The sequence below is a fragment of the Talpa occidentalis genome, unplaced genomic scaffold, assembly GCF_014898055.3.
Source record: "Talpa occidentalis isolate TD23 unplaced genomic scaffold, MPIMG_talOcc4v2.1 talOcc4.3, whole genome shotgun sequence".
NCBI classification, from domain to species: Eukaryota; Metazoa; Chordata; class Mammalia; order Eulipotyphla; family Talpidae; genus Talpa; species Talpa occidentalis.
In genome coordinates, this window is record NW_023603184.1 from 33072603 (window position 1) to 33088138 (window position 15536).

The window sequence follows — 15536 nt, forward strand, 5'->3', positions numbered from 1 at the left end:
ACAGGAAGGCCACAACAGACACCCTTCCTGCAACCTTTGGAGTGCCGGCTAGGCACCACACAGCTCCAGCACAGCTTCCTATACATGGAAGAGTGTCCAATCCCTCTGCTTGGTCGCGATCTTTTAAGTAAGCTCACCGCACGAATTATATTCTCACCAAAACATCAGAGGCTTCACCTACAGGTGCCTCCAGAGCATGCTCTGCAGTTCCAGATGTTACTTACTCAAGATGTTCCACCGAAAGGTGAAATTTTACCTCCAGAAATTGTTGAAAGAGTAAGTAAATGGGTATGGGCTGATGGAACCCCAGGACGTGCGAAAAATGCTGAGCCTGTAAAGATAGAAGTGATAGAGGGGAGCAGAACCCCGAGGAGGAAGCAATACCCCTTAAAGGAGAAGGCCTTGAGGGGAATTGAGCCAGTATTGAAAAGGTTCCTTCAATCTGGACTCATTCGGCCCTGTCGCTCACCGTATAACACTCCAATTCTGCCAGTGAAGAAACCCCATACAGGCGAGTACCGTTTTGTCCAAGATTTAAGGGCCATTAATGACATTGTTCGGGATATACATCCCACCGTGCCTAATCCGTACACCCTATTAACTGCCATACCTGGTGACTTTGGGTGGTTTTCGGTATTAGACCTGAAGGATGCCTTTTTCTGTATCCCAATAGATGTCCAGGACCAACCGCTTTTTGCCTTCGAATGGCAAGACCCTAAGTCCAAGAGCACTCTCCAGTATTGCTGGGCTGTGCTTCCACAGGGGTTTAAGAACTCCCCAACTATTTTTGGGGAAAAACTGGCCAGGGATCTAAGGAAGGTTCAATTAAACCAGGGTGTCTTTTTTTTTTTTTTTTTTTATAGAGGCATGCTTCATTTATTTATTTATTTTATTTGTTTGTTTTGTTTTTTGTTTATACATGCACTGGGTACAGTCAGAAGTGCGGGAGGGTGAGAGAATTCAGCAGAGCGGGGAGCAGAGCAGGCAGAAGGACCAAAGTATACTGCTGAGGGGAGCAGCGGGCCGCAGGAGAGGTCTGCGCGCCATGTGGGACCCTCCTCCGGAGGCTGGGGAGCAGCCGGGGATCGAACCGGCACCGCAGAGGCTGCGGGCAGCTTCGCAACCCAGCGCTCAACCGCTGCGCCACCGGGGAGGCCCTAAACCAGGGTGTCTTGTTGCAATACGTAGATGATTTATTGATTGCAAGTCCAGATTACCAATCTTGTCTGGAAAATACCATAGTGGTACTGAACCACCTGGCAGAATGTGGCTATAAGGTGTCACCCCAAAAGGCACAGATCTGTAAACAAACGGTGACGTATTTGGGGTTTGAAATTAGGAAAGGCAGACGGAGCTTGATGACAGAAAGGAAACAAGTAATTTCAGCCCTTATAGTCCCCAGCAACCGGCGACAGTTGCGTGGATTTTTGGGTATGGCTGGGTTTTGCAGGATTTGGATTCCTAACTTTGGATTAATAGCAAAACCCTTGTATGATGCTCTCAAAGGCCTGGACTCTGAACCTTTGTCTTGGACCTCAGAATGTCAAAAGGCCTTTGATGAAATAAAAGTAAAGTTGATCTCAGCACCAGCATTAGGGCTTCCACATCTTAGGAAGCCATTCAAACTTTATGTACATGAGAGACAGGGGGTTTCCAAGCAGTGCTGATGGACCTGAGGATGACACTTTAATCCACAACTGTTTAGAAACCATAGACACAGTGTATGCTAGCCGACCAGATCTGACTGACCAGCCTCTGCCAGACCCAGAGTGGGAGCTATTTACAGATGGCAGCAGCTTCATGGACCAAGGCCATCGATGTGCTGGATATGCAGTGGTGACGCTCCAAAACACCGTGGAGGCCAAGGCTCTTCCGGCAGGTACATCAGCGCAAAAAGCTGAATTAATAGCCCTGACCCGTGCATTGGAACTCTCGAAAGGTAAAAGAGTCAATTTTTTTTTTTGCTGACTCCAAGTACTCTTTTATGATTCTCCATATGCATGGGGCCATTTGGAAGGAGCGGGGACTTCTTACTGCCAGTAACAAGGACGTCAAACACCCATTAGAAATCCTGGCCCTGTTAAAGGCAGTAGCTTTACCATCAGCTGTTGCAGTGATGCACTGTCCTGGCCACCAAAAGGGTGGGTCTGACATGGCAAAGGGCAACAGGGAAGCCGATCAGGTGGCTAAGGCCGCTGCCCGTTCTGCCCATTCTGCCCTCCAGGGTGCACTCATCCCTCTTGTGGACCTGACTCAGTATGCTCCTGAATACACCGAGCGGGATGAGGAGAGAGCTCGTGCGTGGGGATTTACTGAGTTTGACCCCAGCTCCACTTGGAGAGTAAACTCCCATGGGATGATACTCTCCCGGAGGCCCTGGTATATCCGGTGCTAAAACATCTTCACGAGGGATCTCACTATGGGAGAGATGCCTTATTAGAAACAGTGCGCCCATATTTGAAGGGCCCGTATTTACACAAAATAGCACAACGGATCACCAGAGGTTGTGAATTATGTGCCAGGAATAACCCCAAGACTTACTCCCACCCTAAAGCCATTGGGGTTCAATATCGGGGCAAGTGTCCTTTTGAGGACTGGCAGGTGGACTTTACACAAATGCCTAGGACAACAGGCAATTTCAAATATCTCTTGGTTTTTGTCGACACGTTCTCGGGATGGGTGGAAGCATTTCCCACAAAGACGGAAAAAGCTTCCGAGGTTGCCAAACAGCTACTGAAAGAGATAATCCCTCGCTTTGGGTTGCTGGACTCTATCCAGAGTGATAATGGGCCGGCATTTGTCTCTGACGTCACCCATGCAGTAAGCAGTGCGTTACAGATTAACTGGAAATTGCATGCTGCATGGAGACCGCAGTCTTCCGGGCAAACAGAAAAGATGAACCACACCTTGAAGAAAACCTTGGCAAAACTGTGCCAAGAAACACAACTTCATTGGGACCAGGTACTATCCCTTGCCCTCCTCCACATAAGAGTGGCACCTAGAAGTGGGCTACAATTAAGCCCCTTTGAGATTGTGTTTGGAAGACCTTTCCAGGCCTCAGTTCTGAAAGCCAGTCCAGACATAGCACAAGATTGCCAGGTCACACAATATGTGAAACACATCCAGGAGGTTCTGGCAGTAATTCATAACTTTGCAACCTCAAGGATCTCTATGCCTCCTGATCAACCATTGCATCCCTTCAAACCTGGAGATCAGGTCTTACTGAAGACTTGGCAGAGCGGGGATGCTCAAAACCAGCTGTCAGAAAAATGGACTGGTCCCTATGATGTCTTGTTGAGCACACATACCTCTCTGAAACTTGCAGGAATAAAACCCTGGGTACATCATTCCAGAGTTAAGAAAGCCCCAGGAGGAACTGACCCAGAGACGAAGTCCCATTGGTCTTGTGAACCCATTGAGGACTTAGGTATTTGTTTAAGAAACAGACAAAAACTTGAATATTACTGACTTCTTTTCCAGTTATTGTTACGGATACCCAAGGACTCATTTTTTTTTCCTGAAGAAACCCTGAGAAAACTAACATGCTCTAACCAATCTTCTTCCTTTCAAAGTTTAGGAGACGTGAAATAACATCTAGGATCATGCATATGCTGCCACTATTTTTTTTTTTTACACAGAAAGGTTTTCAATCTTGATTTTGATTTTGTTATTTTTTTTTAACTTTTTGCTTTTTTTTTTACCTTTGAGATTTTTTTCTCTGCTTTCTTTTTGTTACTTTGGCCAATGAGTGAAACTGCAGTTGCATGAGATATCCCACGCGTGATACATGGTAACTAAAGAGCTCTTTGTGTCTATATGTTGTATGTCTGTATGTCCTTTCCTTGTGTCCTTGTCTTGACCTCCAGTGGTTGACAAATTGGTACACATGGTGCCCATAGACTTTGGAAAAAAAAAAAAAGAGTCTCTAGTTATGAGGAAACACAAAGGTTATGGTTTCATTGTCAACATTGTGCTACTGAACTAAGCCGGTGCCTTCATAGAGATTGAACATTGTTGTTTCTGTTATTTTTCTGATATTTATGGCAAAGCTTCCCAGAAATCTAAATTCAAGTACAAATTTGGTAGCCTGTCATTTGGCTGATACAAGGAAATTTTGTGGAACCTCAGTAGAGCTCCTGAGACACTCCACAAAGTTTTCTATCTTTCCTCCTGGGAAGGAATTAGATGAATTTGTTGTGTTTGGCTTTTACTTAATGAAGAAAAACTGGAAGGGAAGCATTGTCACGTGGGAAAATGGTAAAACTTTGGTATGTACAAAATGTTAACAGTGGTTTTCTGTAATGTTTATAAAAAAAAAAAACCTCTCAGTATCTGGTATGTATGTAAATTGTCAATGGTGATTGTCACCTTGTAATATTGTATAATTCAATTGTTTCATATCTACAGAAATTGTTTCTGGAAATACAGGGAGAAAAAGGTCTCAACAGATTCCTATTGATGGAACTGTTGAGAGTAAAAAACTTTCCTACTAAGGACTGAATAGAACTGGAAATACACCTGATATTCACTAAGTTTTTCTTTGACATAATACTGATGATTTTTTTTTGCATTTTGTTCTAAATCCACAAAGTTCTCTTGTTTTGGTGACCAGGATCTGCAGCAAGGTTGCAATTTTTTTTTCAACAAAGCTAACTTGTGTTTGCATTTTCTCTCCCCTTAATACCAACACAGCATAAAAATAGTGGTAGTAATCTTTTACTACTTATCTCAGAGTCTGTTTTTGCATAACTTCCATAGGGATTTTGTTTAAACTGAAAAAAATTGGACATAACTTTCATTGCGTGGCTTCGTGTGGAGTTCTTCCAGAAAGTTGAAACAGAGCTGAACCAAGAAGAGGAGAACCTGTTTGCTTTGTTCGTAGGGTTCCAGAGACCTCCAAAGAAGGTGAGGAAGCTTGCGTCCATTGGCAGGACTGGACAACCCGGCCAACGAAAAGTCCCTGGTACCCTCGAGAAGAGGAAAGCCCAGGTGGAGTCTGATGAGACCAACTTCTTCCAGAAGCCTACACGGACCGGATGTCAACAGTTCGCTCTGAATCCTATATGGGGTATTCCAACGAAGCCAGCTAAAAATTGCTGCTTAGTTATTCTGCCCTGTGATTTTATGCAAAAATAGGCAATATGGTTTAAAAGTAGATTTAGTTTGCAAACTTTGCTATGCTGTTTAAAAATTTGGGATCAAGGTTGAGAGAATTTGTTTTTACATAAGTTGAACCATTTTAAGATTTTTTTTTTCCTGTGATTTTTGACATATCTGCTGTCTTGTTCTGGCTAATGCCTCCAGATGTTTTCTTTCGGCTGGGACTGATGAACTGTTTTTCCAGGAGTGGAGGACTTTTGCTTTCCACAATGGACACTACCTGGAGGGATTCGTTTTCTTTCAGACTGGAACCCTGGAAAATTTTCATCTGAGACTGTATCCCAGCATCCATATGTTTGATCTTCATCACCATGGAAATGGTGGCAAAAAGTGAAAGGGGGGAATTGTTAGGGGGAAATGATGTCCTGAGCTAATCCCATACAGGCTTTGTGGACCCCACCCCCACTCCAGACTAAAGCCATCAAGACTCTGGGAAAGACAAATCCCATCACCACCAAGGGAGGGTGGCTGGGACCTGAGGGTGGAGTTGGGCAGCCAGGTTGGATATAAAAAACCAAACACGTGGGCCTTGGGCTCTCTCTCTGGCTCGGGATTGCTCGCCTCCTGGCTTCACCGCTCCTGGCTGGCGGCCAACTCTGAGAGCGCCATTTTGGGATTCCTGATGGGTGGATCGGGTAGGACTCATTTAAAACTTTGTCTCCCACTTTTCTCCCAGAGCTGTACATTTCCTCATTTCCCCTTCCCTTGTAAATAAACCTTTTATTAACCTTTTGTGTGTGCCTGCAGTAGAGCATTGATAAGTCCTTTTAAGCGCGCGGGTGAGGACCCACAGTCAGGCACCCCGTTTTGTATTGGGGTTGCTCTACAACAGAATTAGGTAGACTTTCCTAAAGAAATAACATTTTAAGCTTGAAAGACTGAATAAGAAAGTGATGAGGGCCTCCCTTGGTGGCTCAGCGGTTGAGCGCTGGGCTGCGAAGCTGCCTGCAGCCTCTGCAGCGCCGGTTCGCTCCCCAGCCACTGGGGAGGGTCCCACATGGCGCGCAGACTTCTGCCACGCCAGCTGCTCCCCTCAGCAGTGTGCTTCGGTCCTTCTGCCTGTTCTGCTCCCCGCTCCGGCTCTGATGAATTCTCTTGCCCTCCCGCACTTCTGACTGTACCCAAGTGTTTGTATAAATAAATAAATAAATCTTAAAAAAAAGGAAAAATACATTTCATCATATTAAAAAAAAAAGTATGATGAAGGTGTGAAGGCTTCGAAAGATTCCAGTGTGTTAGAGGGTAGGGCGTGACAAAAGGCTGGGGAGGTCAGTTTTATCCAGGTTGTAATAGGGTTTGTATGCTGAGGTAAGGAAATTCAGACCTACCTCCTTAGTCATGGGTGACCTGGGAGAAAACTGAGCAAGTATGTAGTTTTTACAAGGGCTATTTGGTTGTTCTGTGGGGTTTCGTATATTTCTTTTGCTTTTTAATGAAAGATCTGGCAGTTAGGGAGGCCAAAACAAATGCTTTTGGAACATACAGAGTGGAACTAAGTCCAAATTAGTGGAGGTCTAGTAAGTAGAAAGGAGAAGGGACTGAGTAAAGACATTCCTAAAATGTGGGTCTGCTACTCCTAGGCAGCCTATTCGGCCGCCATTTTGTCACCTAAATAAGGTCAAAGTGGCCCGGCCAGGTAGGAACAGGAGCCCAAACCCTTAAGCCCTTCAGATCAAACAAGAGCACAAAGCTGGATCACACTGGGAAGGTTATGCATCACAAGGTATGTCCAGAACGCCCAGAGGGCTGAGGACCGATGCATAACATGTGCATCAGGAGGTATGTCCAGAAAGCCCAGGGGGCTGAGGACTGATGCATAACATATACTCCCGATTTATACATCACGAGTATGACCGGGAATGCCTGGGGGGCCAAGGACCGATGTATGACAAGGGACCCCAGAAGCTGATCAGTGGAGAGCCTTGTTGATAAGATTAGAACCATGGCTGGGGATTAGGGTATAGCATCAAGTAGATTAGAAGTGCCTGGAGGGCAGACTCACAATCCCTAATCTTCTATACCCTTCCCCTTTCCTTAATCTCCCTAATCTTAAAACCAATTACATGTGTCAATAAAAGGGCCAGGATCTTGCTCTTCTGCAGCATCCTGCATTATGTAGCGTGCTCCATGACTCCCGTTTGTCAGTGTGGTGTTGCCCGACGCAACACTAAAATACACAAGCAAGTCTCATAAGCAGTGACGGGAATAAGGGTGACCACCAGAAATAGCTCTCAATTTCATGTCTAGCTTGCATTTGAAATATTTGGTAGTTGAAGTCCTTTAAAAATGAACTTTGGTGGCCATGTAGACCCACTGTGACTGCACCTCCCATTCTGGAAAATGATAGCAGCCATTGGTGATTGAGAGCTACTATAAACTATCTCTGTGCCAGGCACCTTTCCTGCAATAGGTCATGTCATTCCCTCAACAACCAGGTCAGTGCCACAGATTTACAGGTTAGGCATGGTAAGTCAGTTATCCAAATTCACACAGCCAGGAAGTGGCTGAACTAGGATTTATCCTAAACTGCTAAGCTTCTGCAGTCACTTAGGAATATGCTGCTTGTGAAATTGGAAGTTTATTTCAGAGTCTGGGTTTCCATACCTAGTTTTTCTTTGCTCTGTCAGGCTTTACTATCTGATTCTATATAATGCTCCATTTGTAGCAAATCACATGAGGTTAATCTGCCTAGTGGGTCCCATTAGCCCAGAGGGCTGCAAAATATAATAATGAAACTATACCCTGCCTTAGGATACTGAATTTCTCCTGGAAAGATAAAGTCTGATGTTAATCTGCTCTGAACTTCATGGGTGTGTGTAGGGTAAGGAAAAATGTCAGGCTTTTCCGCCCTCCTGCCATCAGGATAGATGATGAATCTGTTATAGGACAGGGAGAGGGGTAGCCCAAGCCCCGCAAACCTGCCTATTCTAAATGGGTTCTGCCATCCGCCGCATCAACACAAAACATAGGAGACTTTAATGGGAAGGAACTTTAATAAAACTAGGAAACAATACAGGTAAGGCAAAGAGTCTAGTTTCTAAATGAAGCACCCAAAGTTACCCGTCCCCTCGTGGGTAAAAGTCCATCCAAATGGGATTGGCCCAGAGCAAAGTCCCAAAGCCTGCCACAAGTCTAAAGCATCTTCCAGTGGGGACCCACAGCAAAGGGTCAGAAATAACCAGACAAGCCCGGAACGAAAAGAGCAAAATCAACATCAAGATAAAAACTGCCATTGTCACCTCCCCATGGGTCTCACCCACATCTGTGTCACCCAGTCTACGACCAAAAGACAAGCGCAGTTTCTTCACGTGTCTCTAGGCTCCATGCGCCTCCTCCAGGTCTCCTGGCTCCATCCTGCTTCCTTCCTCAGTCTCTTCCTGCAGCTTCTTCTCTTCCTGCTCAGCTCCACCCTCCCTTGGGTGGGGCAGGGAACCTGGAACTTCCCCCTTTCCTGGGGACCACCCTGTTACAGATCCTTGCGGTCCTGAATGCATGCCTGATGGCAGGCACCTGCAGTAGGGTGTGGGCATAGGTAGATGGGATTCACCTGGGCTGAGACTGGGCTTTTAAGGGCAGTGTCACGGGGACACCAGTAGAAGCCGAAAGAGAAGCCAAGAGAGAAGCAAAGAAGCAGAAGCAGAGATCACCGGAGAGCCCAGATAGAATGAGGATTTGCTGGGGGCTGGGAGGCCTGCCAGCCTCCCGGCCCCCCAGCACCCTTGCCTGCTGTGTACCGGGTAAATCCCAATAAAAGACCTGCAAAAACCACTGAGGACTCTGACTCCTCCTTTACCCGGTCTGCATGGGATCCTAGAAAACCTGTTCAGTGGCCAATCCTGACCCTACAGTGTGATACCCACTTCAGTCTGGAAGACAAATGGTTGTTTTAACAGTCATACTCAAAAGGGCAACCAACTGACCCAGGTTGAGGGTTTAATGCAGAAAGTGATTTCCTATGGGTACATAGACCATTTGGAGCCGTCAGTGACCCTGGGATGGAAAGCTGCCTGTTTTAAACTTAGATTTGCTGTATCCAGTGTCAAGACTTGCAAGGGATTCCTCAGTACATTACCTCTGCCCTTTCCCAGTTTAGCTCCTTCAAGACTCAGCTGTTCTCCCAGTTCCTGAGGCCAGGGAAATCTTTGTTATTTTCAGTTCTTAAATTGACTAGGGCTGGAGCGTTGCCTGGAACCTGGTTCAGAGGTGATCAGCCTTAGTTTGTAGTCCACATCGTTGCTTGATTGTGTATTTTAATCACAGAAGTGGCTTTTGAATTCAAACTTTGTAACCAGAAAATCCTATTTTCATACAATCCCTAAAACATACAATCAATATGGAACTACCTGTGCCAGAGATCCAGTAAACCCTCCCCGCATGCCCACTAACAACACAAACATGAAAAACCAATCAATGTCCCTCTGGCCACCTGATGATATGCTGTATTTGTTAGGCTAGACAGCTGATAACAGGAGTAGGCTTAAGTTGAAGTGTAAGATAAAGTCTGGCTTAAATTTTAAATGTTACTTAATCTGTAGTATTGGAAATAAATAGCGAGATAATGATTTCCCAACTTATTAACAATTACATTAAATGTGGGCCTCCTGAGCATTCTAAAAGACACAGATTGTCAGAATAGATTGAAAAACCAAGGCTCAAATCTAGGCTAGTTTTAATCACACTAGTGTCTGTACTTACTGGACTTCCCATCAAGTTTCAAACTCAGGTTCACTAGTTGTTAGGATTCAAAGACCCTTATTACGCATGTTTTTTCCTGTCTGGTTCGGGTAGCTAAATGGCTGGTGATAATAAATTTAAAAAGAATGGAAAAGGACAAGATCACTGACCATTATTATTTTTTAAATCACAGAAGTACAATTTTAAGGATTTGAATAATACTAAATTACACAAAATAGAAAATGTTTCTAGATCCTTACTCTTAAATCTCACTCCTCCGAAGTACGTTCAGTGCATTTTCTTTCAGACATTTTTCTATGCTCTTCAAATTATTTTTCCAATCTACAACCTGAGATTTTTCTGGTGAAGAGGCATTTGGGCACACCTCTGTGCTCTTCAAAGTAAATCTTGACAATTGGGCTCATCTCCTTAGAAAAGAATCAATCAATGGTCCTATTTCTGTAAATCAAATTTTTGTGAGTTTTGGTCCTATCCACTTGGCACCTGGTAGTCCATAAAAACAAGTTCTGCCTGGCCTGAATACAAAAACATCTTGGAATTTTACATGCACGGTCAGATTCTTGTCACCAAAGAACATTTAGCCTCAGAAATACAGGAAGCAGAGAAACTGTCTAGTATTCCAACAGGCCTTCTCAGGACTGACTGCAACCTCAGCTTCAGCAGAGACATGGTGCAGCAGAGCTGTTAGAGCATGAACTTTGGACATAGGGTTTCAGGTTCAAATTGCTCAGTAGCTGTGTGACCTTAAGTCTGTGCTAACATCTCTTCATCTATAAAATTGGCCTTCACAGGAATTATTTAAAAATAATACAGTTCTACTTTGAGACTGTAGTTAAATTCGTAATTACTGAAGTCATTAAATGTTTGCATTTGCCTTAAGTCCTGTAGATAAAAATTCCAATCTGTGCTGTCTGGCTTAACTATGCTAAAAGATTATTCTGGGGGGCGGGGGGAATGTGAAGATCTAATATACACAGTGCTTACAATAAGAAAGCTCTGTGTGGGCCTCCCCTGGTGGCGCAACAATTGAGCACTGGGCTGCGAGGCTGCCCGCAGCCTCTGCAGCGCAGGTTGGTTCCCCCGCCACCGGCGAGGGTCCCACAAAAAAAAAAAAAGAGGGCCTCCCCGGTGGCGCAGCGGTTGAGCGCTGGGTTGCGATGCTGCCCGCGGCCTCTGCGGTGCCGGTTCGATCCCCGGCTGCTCCCCGGCCACCGAAGGAGGGTCCCACATGGCGCGCAGACCTCTCCTGCTGCCCGCTGCTCCCCTCAGCAGTGTGCTTCGGTCCTTCTGCCTGCTCTGCTCCCCGCTCTGGCTCTGGTGAATTCTCTCACCCTCCTGCGCTTCTGACTGTACCCAGTGCTTGTATAAAAAACAAAAAACAAACAAACAAACAAATAAATAAATAAAACATGCCTCTACAAAAAAAAAAAAAAAAAAGAAAGAAAGAAAGCTCTGTGTGTGCAACTGTTTTAAAGGTTAGGATTAAAATCGAGTAGGAGTGATCTGAGATTTATAAAAATATGACATCTGTTTCCTTCCCTCCAAACATGGTAGGAAGAAATTTCAGATTTTTAAGTTCTAAAGATTCCTGGAAAGAATTCTTAATAGCTTAAGGAATTCTTAAGCTACTTTTAAAATATTTTTTCACATTCCCAAGAAGCTCGAGGAAAAATATTTAAATGGGCCTTGAAGTAGAGCTTAACTGATAGGGTTATTGCTATGATAACAGATAACTATATAAGGTACATGGAGCAGAGTCCAGCACCTACCAGGGCTGTGTGGGAGTTTGCTGTCCTTACTGCTGATAGTCTTCCCTTAAACTTGTCACACAGTCAAAGGCTCTTCTTAATTGCAGCATCTTCGTGATATCACTGTTTAGAAACCTCAATCGAAGAAAATTCCTTCAAAGAATAGTGAAGTACTTCTGTGTTTCTACCCCAACAAAAATGCCTAAATCTGGCTTCATGATTCATCTCTAATAGATTAATTACTACCCACTTGTTTGTGGAATCCTGATTCTCCATATTAGGATTTTTTAAATGAAATTACTTATTATTGATTCATACTTCAGTTGCAGTACCTTTTAAAAAAGATTTATTTATTTATACAAGCACTGGGTATAGTCAGAAGCGCAAGAGGGTGAGAGAATCCACCAGAGCCAGAGCCGGGAACAGAACAGGCAGACTGACGAAACACACTGCTGAGGGGAGCAGTGGGCGCAGCAGGAGAGGTCTGCGCGCCATGTGGGACACTCGCTGGAGGCCGGGGATCAAACCAGTGCTGCAGAGGCTGCGGGCAGCTTCACAGCCCAGTGCTCAACCACTGCGCCAGTAGAGGATGCCCATTCAGTTGCAGTATTCACAAAATAAATTTTCTCTACTCATTTGGGAACATGAGGAATATGTTTCTGTGTTCTTGTCTGGGATGTAATATATAAAGTGTAGATCAAGACAGATGCAAGTGAAAGGATACTATAAATTAGAAGCCATAATATGTTTGTTGCTTTTTTTCCTACATCTTTGTTAATTTTTGTACAATATTTGATTTCCCCCTTCAAGTGTAGGTCCCATAGTTCTCCCATATCACCCTAACACCATCACCATAGTCTCTTGTTCTTTTCCTTTCCCTATTTTGACCCCTCTCTCTCCTCCTCCCCTGCTATATGCCTTAGATCTATGGTCAGTTTGCAAATTTTGTCTTCTTGACCCTTTGCTTGGTTTCCCTATATTCCACCTGTAAGTGATATAATCCAGTATTTTTCTTTTTCCTTCTGACTTATTTCGCTTAGCATAATCCCTTCCAGCTCCATTCATGTTGCTGCAAATGGCATGAGTTTATCTTTTTGATTGCTGGGTAGTATTCCATGATGTATACATACCACATCTTCTTGATTCAGTCATGTGTTTTGGGGGCATTTAGTTTGTTTCCATATCTTGGCTTTTGTAAATAGTGCTGCAATAAACATAAGAGTGTGGGTTTCCTTTTGAATCAGTGTCTTTGCATCCTTTGGGTACATTCCTAGTAGTGGAGTCCTTGAATCATATAGTAGATCCATTTTTAGTGTTTTGAGGAGCCTCCACACAGTAGAGGTTGGACCATAGTAGTAAATAAGTGGACCATAGTGATTGGACTAGTTTGCATTCCCATCAGCAGTGTAAGAGGGTAGAACCCATAATCTGTTTGAAATTAATGTTTAATGTTTGATATTTAGGGGAAAAAGGTGTTCTTTTTTTTTTTTTTTGGTGGGAGGGGAAGGGAAGCACATCCTATTATTATAATTAACACTTGCTAACAATTTTATTTTAAAATAGAGGTTGCCTTAAAGTTGAGCTAAAAGAAAAAGCCAGTGAAAATATACTAAGTAAGCAGGAGAGCAGCCTTGAAACTTGGTTCAAGTGTGTAAAGGTTTCTCTTCAAAACAAGGACAATAACAGGCTTATTTAATATATCCCAAACCAAAATACAAGGTGATTTGACATCACAACAGTTACACATCACTATTACAGCTTAGTTAGGGAAGAAGAAATTTCTTTAAAAGCATAATAGTGATCCCTTTTCCGTGTCACACAAATAGATTAGTAAAAATCTAACATGTGAGTAAACACTGCTCTTCAGTTGAGCTGTCCGGTTTCAAATTTCAGCCCTGTCACTTAAGAGTTGTGGGATTACATAATCTCTCCACACCTTAGTTTCCTAATTTGTAAAATGGGCATAATAATAGTTCTTAGATAATCTGAAGTTTCAACAAGCTAATAACTATGTTTTGATTAGCACATGGCACAAATTAAGCATTCAATAAATGTTGTTCTTATTACTATATTTACTATTACTAGGTTTATTGATCCAGGCTGGCATGCAATATCAACATTGATAGGTAGCACAGGCACAAAGTAAGGGAAAGAAACTATTAATCTATTTGCCATATATTTGTGTTGCTCACTGTACATTCTTATTTAATCCTTAGAATTCATTCAACAATTATTTATGAAGCTCCCACTATGCATCAATCAAGTCCCACCTTATGAAGTCTCAGGTCATGAAAGGGCGCTGTCCTGCATGATGGGTAGAGTAGACTGTGTCCTCTTGGCACATACTTGAGAACAAATTGAGGTTCAGGAAGTGAAATAAATTTCCTAAAAGCCCTGACTCCAACTTGGGAGTTAAGAGCTAAGATACAAATTCAGTTCTTGAATGTAAAATCTCTGCCACTGCTGACCTCTCTCTCCCTACTCCTCTCATTGCTTAGGCTATAAATAATAGTGAAAGGGAGAGTTATTTCATTTCTTTGAAATAGTTACACACTGGGGCCTCCCTGATGGCCCAAGGGCTTAGGTCTCAGCACTATGAAGCTATCACCAGCCACTGTAGCACGAGTTCGATTCCCAGCCAGGGAGTTGAGCCACATGGCACAGCAGACACATGGCTCTCCCGTCTTGCCCACTGCTCCCCTCAGCAGTGCATTTCAGTAAATCTGACTGTTCTGCTCCCCACTCTGTCTCTGTCTCTGTCTCTGCTCCCCAGAATTGTCTTACCCCCAACACCTCTTGCCTACACTCCAGCTCTTGAATGCATAAATAAATTTTAAAAATCTTTAAAAAAAAAGAAATAGTTACACAATGACAAACATGGATGGCTGTGAGGTTGAGAGACTGCCTCATTCTGAAGTGCAGGAAGGAGACAGAAGCTTGGATGTGAAGCTGCTGGAGAGAGCCACACAGGCTCAAGCTCAGCTGCTGAGAGTATGAAGTATCCATTACGCGCTAGTCCCACAGAAGAAATCAAAGCATATTTGCTGTCCTGTTTTCTCCTGGCATTTGACTTTCTAAATATTAGTTGTTTTTTTTTTTTTAGCAAAGTTATACATGCTGATCATTTAAGCAATCAAAAGCAATAAAAGGTGCATAGCAAAACATCACAAGCCCCAACCCACTGCTCCCTACCCATTTCCCTTTCCATGAAATCATTCATTTTGAACTCTTTAGCTTATATTATACCATTCTTTTTTAATTTATCAATCTTGTTACCTACTGGCTCCTATTATGATTTAGTCTTCTTATACCATTACTCTATTTTCCTCTCTGTGGCCTCTCGATATAGTTATTTCAGTTTCTTGGATAATCAATATCAGTGACTACATTTTGATGATGTAAATATAGGTTAGCGCTTCAGTTAGGGTCCTGGGAGGAAATAGATGGTGGGAGGAGATTAATAACGTGACTGCTTAGAAAGGTGTGGACTGGGAAAGTGTAGAGAGACCATATGAAAGTTCCGTGGCCTCAGTTAACACGCCTGGGCCTGAAGAGGGGCTAAGAAGTAGTTACCAGGAGAGAAAAGGAGTCAGGGACACAGCTTGTTCTAGATCCCACAGGGAGGCACCATCTCACTCTCCTCCCTCCTCCTGCCCTCTACCTGTGAAGCCAGAGGATGTGGAGCATTGCTGTATAGTTCACTCAGATTGCTGCCCCAGAACGTAGGGCAGAGTAGAGAGTGGAACTTGAACCTTCAGGGCAAAGAGAGGATGTGCAACACTGTAGCCAGCAAGGTACTAAGGTTTCCTTAACTTTTTTTTTTTTTAAGATTTATTTATTTATGCATACAAGAACTGGGGTACAGGCCAGAGTTGCGGGGGTGGGGTGAGAGGATTCACCAGAGACAGAGTAGGGAACAGAACAGGCAGATTA